Source organism: Drosophila takahashii, chromosome 3R (genome assembly GCF_030179915.1).
Source record: "Drosophila takahashii strain IR98-3 E-12201 chromosome 3R, DtakHiC1v2, whole genome shotgun sequence".
Lineage (NCBI taxonomy): Eukaryota > Metazoa > Arthropoda > Insecta > Diptera > Drosophilidae > Drosophila > Drosophila takahashii.
In genome coordinates, this window is record NC_091681.1 from 7,457,752 (window position 1) to 7,470,434 (window position 12,683).

The 12,683-nt window shown below is 33.9% G+C and overlaps 1 long non-coding RNA gene across 2 annotated transcripts; it reads right to left on the reverse strand.

Moving 5' to 3' along the window:
• Window positions 1-1,677: 1,677 nt before the first annotated feature.
• LOC138913408 (uncharacterized) lies at window positions 1,678-2,880 on the reverse strand. 2 transcript variants are annotated; one of them, XR_011419141.1, is made up of 4 exons: window positions 2,716-2,880; window positions 2,586-2,660; window positions 2,372-2,531; window positions 1,678-1,894 (listed from the first exon to the last, which is right to left on the reverse strand). It is a non-coding gene; the product is annotated as an uncharacterized lncRNA (long non-coding RNA). The 2 variants fall into 2 exon arrangements; XR_011419142.1 differs by lacking the exon at window positions 2,372-2,531 and having other exon boundaries at window positions 2,716-2,876.
• Between the last annotated feature and the right edge of the window lie 9,803 nt (window positions 2,881-12,683).

Here is a 12,683-nt window from a genome sequence, read left to right on the forward strand (position 1 = left end):
CCACAAAACATAAACTGCGTTCTAGAAACATCGGAGGAAACCGAAACTATTTTAGATGTACAAGAAGAAGAAGAAGAAGAGAGCTTTGATTTAGAAAATATTTCAAGTAGAGAAGATATTTCTAATGTTTTATCTAAGGCTCATTCCACGTGAAACGTGACAGGCCAATTTGGGTCAAATCTCAGAATCAATCGAAACTTTTTTTTTCGATAGAGGATTGAAATATAAGGATCGGTTTTTATTTTTTTTTTTTAACTCTTACCGTTTATTTAAAAAAAATAATTTTCTAATTAAGCTCCGATTTTTCAGTTATGCATCACTTGAGACTCGTTTGAGTTATTTCAATATTTGGTATGCAACTTTGTGGGATATGTTCATGTCTTTCAGAAAAATAATTAAAAAAATTTTTAATTTTAAAATTAAGTATTTTTTAAGAGAATTTGAATTTAAAAAAATTCTGTACGCCGGAATACACGCGGTTTCCGAATAAAAAAATTATCCTCATATTGCTTCATCAATTCTTCACGAAGTGGTAAAATACCATTTTTGTATTTGCAAGACCTACTAGTAAAGACAACGATTTTAGTTTAGCAACTTTGCATCATGCAACAACAGCGCAACGTGTAAGAAAGGGAAAGCACTATTGCTGCTCTCCCGTGTTCGTATTGCTGTTCTCTTCTTACACGTTGCGCTGTTGTTGCTTGATGCATTGTTGAATTTATTGAAATACTTGTAAATGATTTTCAACTATCTGTCTGCAGTAGTTTTTTGAACGCTGCTCCAGATTTTTGAAGCACTCAAAGCATGTTTTGAAGTGCCTACATGCACTCAAAAAAATTTTTTTCCTAAATTTTAGAAAATCGCCATAAAATGAAATTTTTTCTTAATTTTAGAAAATTTTCTGAATTTTAGAAATTGTTTTCTTGAATCTAGGAAAAAAGACCATAAAAACAGAATTTTATGAAAAACCTTTCTAAAATTTAGAAAAATGTTTTTTTTTCTTAAATCAATGGTGTTTTTTTTCTAGTTTGCTCTCCAAAAGTTTTCGTAAATTAATGGCGATTTCGCCATTAAATTAAGAAAAAATGTACTTCAGCCCAAATTTTTCTAAATTTTAAGAATTTTTATGAATTAAAAAAAAAATTTTTCTTGAAAACAGAAAAGTAGAATTAGAAAATCACCATAGATTTAAGAAAAACTTTTTGTATTTCTTTTATGCTTCTCACTCTTTCTTCGAAACGAAAAAGAAGAAGACAAGGGGTTAGTCCGCGGCGCGTTGCGACGACATGCCCTGTAGTTCGCCGGGACTGGTCCCGAACTAGCGAAATCGCCATACACCGGGGGCTTGGGACTAACTCCCGTTCATACCACCCGCAATGTAAATTTCTATCCACTTTTACCACGGCATGTCCTAGGCGGTGGTCATATGGCGAAGTTCTGCATTACCTTTCGCCACAAAAGGGACCGATAGGTGGTCCCATATTATACCCCTTTTCGCCACAAAAGGGGCCACCTATCGGACCATCTATCGGACCACCTATCGGTCCCTTTTGTGGCGAAAAGGGGTATTAAATGGGACCACCTATCGGTCCCTTTTGTGGCGAAAAGGGGTATGAAATGGGGTTGGTGTTTTCAATACCAAAAAAGCTGAATGCTATGAAACTTCCCAAGAAAAAATACTTTTTGTTAAATTAATTTATTGTATTATAAGTAGACAATTTTTCTATTTTTTTAATTTATATTTATTGAACAAATTCCTCTGCTGACACGTTTTTGTTGAGTGCCTCATTGTTGTTATTATTTGATTTGGATTTATTTTTAAAAAATCGTTTCTTTTGCAATTGAATTGCCTTGGGAATCAATATTTCTGCATTACCAGATTCTGAAACAATATCTAAAAAAAAAATAAGATTTTAGTGTTTTAAAATAAAATGAGAACAGAAACTAACTTCGGCAAGCCAAAGTTTTAATACCCTTGCAGCTTTCAGGAATAAAATTGTGACTAGAAAAGCATAAATATAAAATAAGAATAACCAACAGTTAAATGTAGACTTATTTCACGCTTTTGAAACTTGAACCGACAGACAGACGGACATGGTTAAATGGATTTACTTTATAGGTTTGAAAAGGTCTCCTTTACTGCGTAACAAACTTCTGGACTAAATTATAATTCCCTCTGCATGGGTTTAAATATATATTTTTAGATTTTGTTATACAAGCCTCTTTACATCAAACCATGTTTTAAAAGTGAAAAGCAGAAAAAGACAGAAAGAAATAGGATTAAAGACAGATGGCATTCTAAGTAAATAGATTGAAATTGAATCGAGAAACTAAGTGTATTATAAAAAATACAGTTATAAAAATAACATACCGTGAAGTGCACCATAGAAATGTGTAAAGGAGTTTACGGCTTTTTTTTCCAGAAAGACCAAAGGCCAACATTAAATCCCACAACAAACTCATCCGTGAGAACCCTCCCCAAGTTTTTTTAAGCCCCCTTCTGGCAGCAACAACGATCTCATGGCTTTAATCTAAAAAGAAAGAAAATTTCACTAAAATATTTATATCAAAGAAAAAAGACTTACGTAGGAGTCCTTTGCACCACTATTTCTCCTTCTCCTCTTTAACAAATCGACGAATGTGCCTGTTGCTGTTCATGGCTAAATATCACACATTATTAGGTATTTCACTTGCACAACTCATGGTGTTACTCACCTGTTGACGACACTTCAGATCACAACAAAATATAACACTTTAAATGTACAATAAGACAAATTAAATACAATGTTTACAAAATTTGGCGCAAACGTTGGGTTAGTGATGGTAGCGGGGTTGGGTAGTTATGGCAATCCGTTACGATTAATATTGCGACTACCGATATCGTATAATCGATGGCAATAAAAACATTCGCTAATATTATTTTTGTTTAGTTCTATGTATATAAAATTAGGTACTTATATATTTATTTTATATATCTAAGCACCAATAAAATCCGTTTGTTATGGAAGGAAAGAAAACGTTTTGCTTCTGAACCACCGCTATTGTTAAAAATATTGCTGCAGCTAAATTGCTCATTATTAAATATAAATAATATAAAAAGAAATAAAATTCTATCATTTATTATTTTATTTTACCTCATTATTAAGTTTTTATTTTATTATTTTAACTTTTTTTTAATTTGTTTTTTATATAAACAAAATAAAGTTGTATTCGTTATTAAAATCATTATATACTTGTCAAAAATTTCATTTTATAATTTTTTTAACTCATATAGAAGTGTTCACATAGAAGTGTTCACATAGAAGTGTTCACTCTTCGATAACTCTTTTGCTCTTGTAAAAAATACACACGCCACCTATTGACCCTTAAGGGACCACTGGGTGGTCGATCCCTTTTCTACCCCGAAAGTGCCACCGGCCCCCTTGAGAACTACAGGGCAGTTTTTGGCGTATGTATGTATATGTTTATGTGTGTTTGTGCGTATGATCGAGAATTTTCTTGTGCGTAGCTGTAACTTTTATTGCGTTGTTGTTTTGGAAATGCAGTCTCTCGCGAGAGAGTTGCTTGCGTTGCGCTGCATTTTGAACCCTTGTGCTCAGTTTTGGATGAGCATTCAAAGTAATAAGTTTGTGTTGAGCCCATTTAAGAAAGTTAAAGTGCGATCCCTCTAAAAAATTTATGGTAAGCAAAGGCCATACTATTGCAGGCCGCAAATACTATCCTTCTCTAATATTAATTTTTATTTTCGATTGCAGGAATAATTTCAATTTCAGGTATTGTTGATAATTTGGCAGTAAGTAAATTTTAATAATAGGTAATATATTAAATACCTACTTAATATTAATATTAATAATTTTTATCTTTTTTGTTTTCTTTTCTTTTTTTTTTTTGTTTAGGAAATATTTATAATGTAATTTTTATCTTTTTTTGTTTTCTTTTCTCTTTTTTCTTTAGGAAATATTTATTATCTTATTTTTATCTTTTTTGTTTTGTTTTCCTTTTTTGTTTAGGAAATATTAATAATTTTCTTTTCATCCTTTTTATTTTCTCTTCTCTTTCTTGATTAGGAAATAAAAGAGTAAAATAAATATGTAAACATTTTATTAACATAAAGAAAATTTCCTGAAAATAAAAAAAGTCCTTTCTTATTTTAAGAAAAAAATTCTATTTTCAAGAAAAGTACTTTCTGGATTTAAGGAAATTTTCGCAATTTTTATGGCAATTTTTCTTGATTTTAGAAAAGTATTTCTGCTTTTCAGAAATTTTTTTCTAAATTTTAGAAAATTCCTTTCTAAAAAATACGGTAAATCGCCATCGACTGAAATTCATGGCGAATTTCTTGATTTAATGGCGATTTCGGGCTGTTTTTTTTTTGAGTGTGGTAGGCACAATTACATGGTAGGTACAATTAAGACATTTTAGCACGTCACCCATTTGGCTGAACTGCAAAGTATTTTCCACATCTTCATCTTCTAAATCAGAACCGGAACATAACTCCTGAAATGTTTAATTGACTAAAATATCAAAAAGCATTAGATGTATCTTCATAAACGGTACTGCTCTTCTCGGTAATCTCATTGATTCTGAATGCGCTTTACAACATAACAAACAGCAATCTCTTATCGGTATTCTCATTAACACAGAATGCATTTTTAAATTTTTTAGAAGTTGAGGGCGATATGACATTTTTAAAAATGTCATAACGGCCGTGGACACTGTGACATTTTTTGAAAGGGCGTTATGACACTCGTAAAAAAAATAAAAAATGCTATTCATTTTTTACTTGTTTGCATTGGAGACTTGATACCCAGCAATAATGATTACTGAAAACTTATTTTGACATTACTTGATATTATAATATTTTTTAGAAAATTTTTAAGTCGAAATATACCATTCATGATGTGGACTATTTAAAACTATTAATAGGACAGCATCATAAGTTATACATAGACCTCCTTGGTGCGCTAAATCCAAAACTTCATTTCTTAGTGCACTACGGTACGGCTATTCAAAATTTGGGACCTTTGAAGTTCGTCTGGTGTATGCGTTTTGGGGCCAAACACAGAGAGGCTAAACTCTATTTCCATAGTATTACATCGAGGCTCAATCCCCCCCACTCTCTTGCAATAAAGTCAGGATTGAAATTTGCTAAATTTATTTTTGACCACCAGCAGTTAATTTAGCCTATATTAAGCAGTAAGTCGGTGTCGACACTCAAATTAAAAGACCAAGAGTATTATGAACAAATTTCCGAAATGACAAATTATAATTTTTCATACGCATTAGTGTATAAGCAGTTGAGTTACAATTGAAGGGATTACAAAACTGGCTGTTACTTAGCTATTAAGAATTCTTGTTGTCTATTTTATAGAATTGTGGACCTAGTTGTCTTCAATGAAAATGTATTTGTAATATGTCAGCAATCAGAAGAAACGATTTTCAAAAGCCACTACAGGGCATATGAAGTAGTTAAAGAAAATGTAAACACAACCGTTCTGATTAAAAATATAATTTCATTTTCAAGCCCACCTTTTGACATATACTTCAGAGAGCTGCAACGAGTATGATCGAGTACGATCGATCATCGCGCGATCATTTTCGTTTAATCCGGTAAACTCACTCGGCAACGAATAATCACGAACAAACCCGAAAGCCAAAGTACGATCCGATCAACTACCCGACTCGCTTCGTAACGATCAATGATGTGATTTTGAACTTCGGGTGTAGGTGAACAAAATGATCGTTCCGAAGCGCTCAATCGTTCCCGATGATTGCGACCTCGAGTCAGTTGTACATGAATAGATTGTGAACGGATTAATATGATTTCTTGTGACGACGAAATAAAATAGATGGAGAGTGCACTTCAATGTATTACACACAAAAAAAAAACTTGGTAAAATTGACCAACAAAGATAGTTACGTAACTATTAAAATGGTTACGTGTATTTTGTTTTTGCTTTGGGTTTGTGTCTTTGCTAATTGTGTGTATTTTGTTATTGTGAAATGACTATTTACTTAGTAGAATTGACAATTTTGCTGGTTAGGGCCTGTTTGCCAATTATTACAGTTGATTTTACCAAGTTTTATTTTTGTGTGTACATATATGTTTATTGAGAAATATTTATTCCATATGAAACTTTTTCCTTTCCGGTGGCCTGACAACGTGTAGCTTCCATTTGATATTAGTTCTAAAACGCTTTTAAAATCTATTACTTGTTGTCATTTTGTGCAAATATAAAAATATGTTGTGCCAAATATAAAGCAATAACACGAACTGCATTGTCATACCGATAGGCGCGAAGCACGATCACACCAATCGATTGCACAAAATATTCGATCACAAACGGGTAAAATCTTCAAGCCGAACGTTCACACACGATCAGATCACACACTTGAACGATCACAAACGATCATTCATGGCACGATCGCATTCGCTCACCGCTCATTTCATTTCGCTCACCCGAAGCGATTAATCAAAACGGATACGAGTAAATGATCGGGTGTACCCGAAAATGATTGACTCGTTGCAGCTCTCTGATATACTTATGAAATAATAATAAATATTTTTTTAGATTTAAATATTTATAATATAATAATATTTATTTATTTATAAACAGTGCAACATGAAAAATCTAACCGCAATTTTGATTTCATGGGGGGAAAGTACTCATTGAAATAAGCTAAAACCCATTTGGGAAATCTCAACATGGCTATATCGACTCGGCTAGTGACCCTGGTCAAGAATATATAAACTTTATAGGCTCGGAAACGTTTCCTTCTCCCTGTTACATACTTTTGCTCAAATACAATATACCCTTTCACTCTACTACTACTTGGTAAGCAAGTGACAAGAAACGCGTAAGAAACGAAAAACTGCGCGCGTTCTGGCAAGATTTCTTTTGTTCTTTTCATTTGTTTTTCAAGACCACCGTTTAAAAGATTTTAATTTCATATTTTCCATGCCAATGAATGGATTCCGGATGCATTCCGATGGAAAAAAAAACAAGAGAGAACGCTATAGTCGCGTTGGTGTCCCGACTATCTAATACCCGTCACTCAGCTAAAGGGAGTGCGAACGCTGTACTCGGGTTGGTGTCCCGACTAATAATCGTAACTCAGCTAAAGGGAGTGCGAGGGAGATAGATCTAGAAATTTTGATTGCGTTTAACTTTTTAATGAATGGTCCGATTTAAAAAAGGTCTTCTACATTTCGATAGGTATAAATATGCACAACAAAATTGCATGTATACTTCTCGGAAATCTTAAAAGGTGTGGGCGCCAGACACATTTTAAAATCGTTAGTGGGCGATTGTGGGCGTTAGAGGGTGCGTGGCACTCGGCTAAAATAAACTTGCGCTGCGTAGGAAGCCGAGATCTCAGCGTTCATACAGACAGACAGACGGACAGACGGACAGACGGACAGACGGACATGGCTAGATCGACTCGGCTACACTGAGAAAACTTGAGAACGAAAAAACCAAGAACGAATCTTCTTGATTTCAGTATTTTGTCTTCTCACTTTTATTAGCACAAACGTTCTTGAAATCAAGAATAAAAGCATTCTTGATCTGGCTTTTTGAGAATACATCATTCTTGATTTCGTTTATCAAGCATGAACGCTCTTGAAATCGTCCCCAAGTATTCTTGAAATCGTTCTCAACTTCGTCTCAGAGATGAAAAAAAATGAGAGAGGTTCAAAATGAGAGAGACATTCTCTCTGGAATTTTTCGGCAAGCTACCGAAGTTCACTTCGGCTCCCGTTTTTTTCGGCCAGTGAAGCGGAGTAAGTGAAGCGTGCATGCTGGAGTGCGCTGACGACTCAAACGACACACGTGTGAAGAACCTTCTAGAGGAATTAAACATTCCCTTCAGTTCTGGCGTCCCATGTCGGGGACAATTCCTTAGGCCAAACGCTCGGCCGCTGTCGACGTCAGCAGAGCAGTCGGCGCAGCGTGTACCTGAAAGAAAGAGAGGCTGATATTTATATATTGCGCTCTCTTTCCTTGTCTTATAATTTGCCTGCACTCGACGCTAGCAGTGACAAATTTCGGCCGGTCCGTCATTCTCTTTTTCGCCTTACAGTTATGTTCAGTTAGCAACCAAAATTTGGCCGGTAAAATTTGTGTGAAGCAGCGAAATGTGTATGCCATTTCATTTTTCAATTGGTCCTTAATAATTTTTAAATAATAAAATATTAAAAGTTGTATCTCCACAAAAATTATTTGTGCTTTTACTCAATAGAAAGGGTATACATAGAAGCATTGGCACGCGGCAAAAGCGATGATGAATCAAAAGAAAACGGGAAAGCAAAATCATGACTGGCTGTATTTTTTGACTGTCAATCGAAGAGAACAACGTGCTTAAATTTGTGCGTAGACAATTTGTAATTGGCGATTTAAAAAATTGTACAAGTGTTTACCAATTGTATTAAAAGTTAGGTAAGTGGCATTTTAATTCATTTACATATATGCAGTTGATATTAATTAAAATAACCGGTAGGTTTATGTCCGGTTTGCTATTGTTTCTGGGTAGAAAAATTCAATATGTACATTAGGGTGGACTTAAAAAAAAAACGAATTTTTTTTACTTTTTCTTTCTTTTATGGATTAAGGATACAAAAAAGTCATTTATGAAGGGGTGAGAGCATGGCTTTAGAAATTTCATACAAAATAAGTCCACCCTAATGTACATACATACACACATTTCCCGTGGCCAGCGCTAAAAATGCTTAGGATCTCGCTGCGGTCTCTACTTGATTTAAAAAGGTAAATATAAAAATATACAAGTAAAACATATTTTTAAAACATATGTCTGTCTTTAATTTTTTCAGGATCCTTCGTCAAATATTCACGCGGACAAATTCATGAGGACGGCAATCTTACATAAAAATCAAAAACAAAAAAAACAAGGGGTATTATTTATAATTAATTGTACGAAAATGTAAGTAAAACAATTGAACACAAAATACAATTTATAAAATGAAAGAGCCAATAAAAATTACAAATAAATTTGTATGTTTCTTATTTTATATAATGCAAGGAAAGAATTTTTTTGTACATGAAATTGCTGATGACATTTTTAAAAAGTCATCCATGAAATCACCTATGACACAAGGTGACACGACGATGGATTTTCCTAAGTGACAACCCATTGGACAAATTTTGAATGTCCCTCGTGAAATCATAAGGGACATGTCACCGGTTGGTGACATCTCAAAGGACAATTTCGTATAAGGCCCTTGGTATATCCCCGGGGACTTCGAACAAATTTCCTTTGAATTGTACTAAAGGAAAAAGCGGAACTCCCATACAATTTTCTCTATGTGGCATCCTCGGTTCGTCCTGAGGTACAAATGACATGTCCTCGGGCTTTCCTTTGGTGATTACTGAGGGAAAAGTGACATCTGGAACTGAAGGGATTTTTTATTATTAATTGAAAGTTCACTTCCACACGCTGCTGCTTAAGCACATATGTATGTATACAAACATATGTACATACATATATGCAGTTAGCGTGGCATGCCTTCCCTTCAGTTCCAGAGGTCACTTTTCCCTCGGTAATCACCAAGGGAAAACCCGAGGACATGTCATTTGTACCTCAGGACGAACCGAGGACGCCACATAGAGAAAATTGTATGGGAGTTCCGCTTTTTCCCTCAGTACAACTCAAAGGAAATTTTTTCGAAGTCCCCGGGGATATACCAAGGGCCTTATACGAAATTGTCTTTTGAGATGTCACCAACCGGTGACATGTCCCTTATGATTTCACGAGGGACATTTACAATTTGTCCAATGGGTTGTCACTTAGGAAAATCCATCATCGTGTCACCTTGAGTCATAGGTGATTTCATGGATGACTTTTTAAAAATGTCATTAGCAATTTCATTTACAAAAAAAATTCTTTCCTTGCATTATATAAAATAAGAAACATACACATTTATTTTTAATTTTTATTGTCTCTTTCATTTTATAAATTGTATTTTGTGTTCAATATTTTTACTTACATTTTCGTACAATTAATTATAAATAATACCCCTTTCTTTTTTTGTTTTTGATTTTTATGTAAGATTGCCGTCCTCATGAATTTGTCCGCGTATGGTGAATATTTGACCAAGAATCCTGAAAAAATTAAAGACAGACATATGTTTTAAAAATATGTTTTAGTTGTATATTTTTATATTTACCTTTTTACATTTTTAGCGCTGGTCACGGGAAATGTATGTATGTATGTACATATTGCAAGAATTTTTCCACCCAGAAACAATAGCAAACGGGACATAAACCTACCGGTTATTTTAATTAATATCAACTGCATATCACTATGGACGGCAGTACATGTAGTGACGAAGCGCACCAGGAGAGTGTGCGAAGGCGACTACTATTATATAGCCGCAAAATTGAAAATCTGCTGTGATAGTCCGATCGTAATGAGTAATACACCAATCGAAAGGTATTGCAAAAACTTAAAGAATTGCATACCAAGACTTTAAGAAAATCAATTGGCTTGGGAGAGAGAGCGGTGAAAGTGAAAAAGTGAAAATTTCGAAATTTGGAGCTGTTGGGGCCGGTGGGGATAAATGCCCCCTCGCAATGTTTTAGTTGTATTCCTTTTGAAAATACCCGTCGAATGAGGGGTCATTTGTCAAAATCCGACTCTCCGTTCAAAAGTTATAGCCAAAATAAGATTTTCTTCTTCTTCCCAAAATGAAAATTTAATTCTGTTTGTCAGTTTGTCCACTTGTCCAAAATATGTTTTTTAAGTTCTGAAAATTTGATATGACGTTCATCACATCGATATAAAAAACTTTTGTTCTACCACTTTTGGAAAAACTAGCTAGTTTAGCGGGAAAACAGCTATAAATAGCGAAAATTCGGAAAGCCGTAACTTCTATACTACTAAAGCTACAGACTTGTGCTGCATTTCGTTTGAAAGGTATTTTTAAATGCTATAAACGCCTTCTATATGCAATTTGTGTAAATGTAATAGTTAAAAAGATATGAACAAAAGAAAATTTGTTTAAACTTTTTTTTTAGCTTTTTTTTAATTTTCTCAAAAACGGCTCTAACGATTTTCCTTACAACTTTAAACTGTATAGCCCTTGAGATTCCTTAAATTTTGGTGTATAACACATTACTGTAAAAAGTCACGTTTAAAAGTTATTTTTATTCGAAAATAGCCACTTTTGCCAGCTCAGAACAACTAACGCTCCCTGAGTATTGATGTTTGTGGGAGGGTATCCGAACTGTATTTTAGGGTCATGGAATCAGTAAATTTTCACTTAAGAGTTCCATATAGGAATCTTTTGTTCTACGACTTTTGGAAAAAGCCGCTACTTTAGCGGGAAAAAGCTAAAAATATCTATATTTCGTTAGTTTGTAAGTTCTACACTACTAAAGGTACAGACATGTGCTATACCTCGTTTAAAAGGTATTTTGAAATACTTCAACGCCTTTTTAACTTAATTTGTTAAAATACAATAGTTTAAAAATTATGATTGACCAATTTAAATTTAAATGTATATATTAGCTCCTATGAGAGCAAATGTAAACAAACAAAAACTTCTGATATCAAATAAAAACACCTCTTAACGAGGTAAAAAACTAGTGACGACCGCACCTTCAACATACAAAAGTTCTGATATCAACATTTGTGACGAAAAATTATTACACTCGTCATTAAATAGACTTTCTAATCTTTTCTCATTCGTCACGCTGCAATAGAAAATGCCTGTAAAGGGAAAAAGGCTGGAATAGTTTGCTAGGGCGGGCCGAATGAGAAAAGATTAGAAAGTCTATTTAATGACGAGTGTAATAATTTTTCGTCACAAATGTTGATATCAGAACTTTTGTATGTTGAAGGTGCGGTCGTCACTAGTTTTTTACCTCGTTAAGAGGTGTTTTTATTTGATATGTAAATGAATTAAAATGCCACTTACCTAACTTTTAATGCAATTGGTAAACACTTGTACAATTTTTTTAATCGCCAATTACAAATTGTCTACGCACACATTTAGGCACGTTGTTCTCTTCGATTGACAGTCAAAAAATACAGCCAGTCATGATTTAGCTTTCCCGTTTTCTTTTGATTCATCGTCGCTTTTGCCGCGTGTCAATGCTTCTATGTATACCCTTTCTATTGAGTAAAAGCACAAATAATTTTTTGAAGATACAAATTTTAATATTTTATTATTTAAAAAAAATTATGGACCAATTGGACTTTTGGAATATTATAAAATCAATTTAAACAATAAACTAAATTAGTTAAATGTATTTTTGAAGTAAACTCAATTTAAGTTTATAAAACGAAATTAATTTTTTTATTTCGGAATACAAAAATGGTCCTAAAATGAAAGGGCATACACATGTCGCTGCGTCACACAAATTTTACCGGCCAAATTTTGGTTGCTAACTGAACTTAACTGTAAAGCGAAAAAGAGAATGACGGACCGGCCGAAATTTGTCACTGCTAGCGTCGAGTGCAGGCAAATTATAAGACAAGGAAAGAGAGCGCAATATATAAATATCAGCCTCTCTTTCTTTCATATCGACGCTGCGTCGACTGCTCTGCTGACGTCGACAGCGGCCGAGCGTTTGGCCTAAGTAATTGTCACCGACACGGGATGCCAGAACTGAAGGGACGTGCTAAGTTTTTATGTATGTGTGTGCATTTTCTATTATGTAATT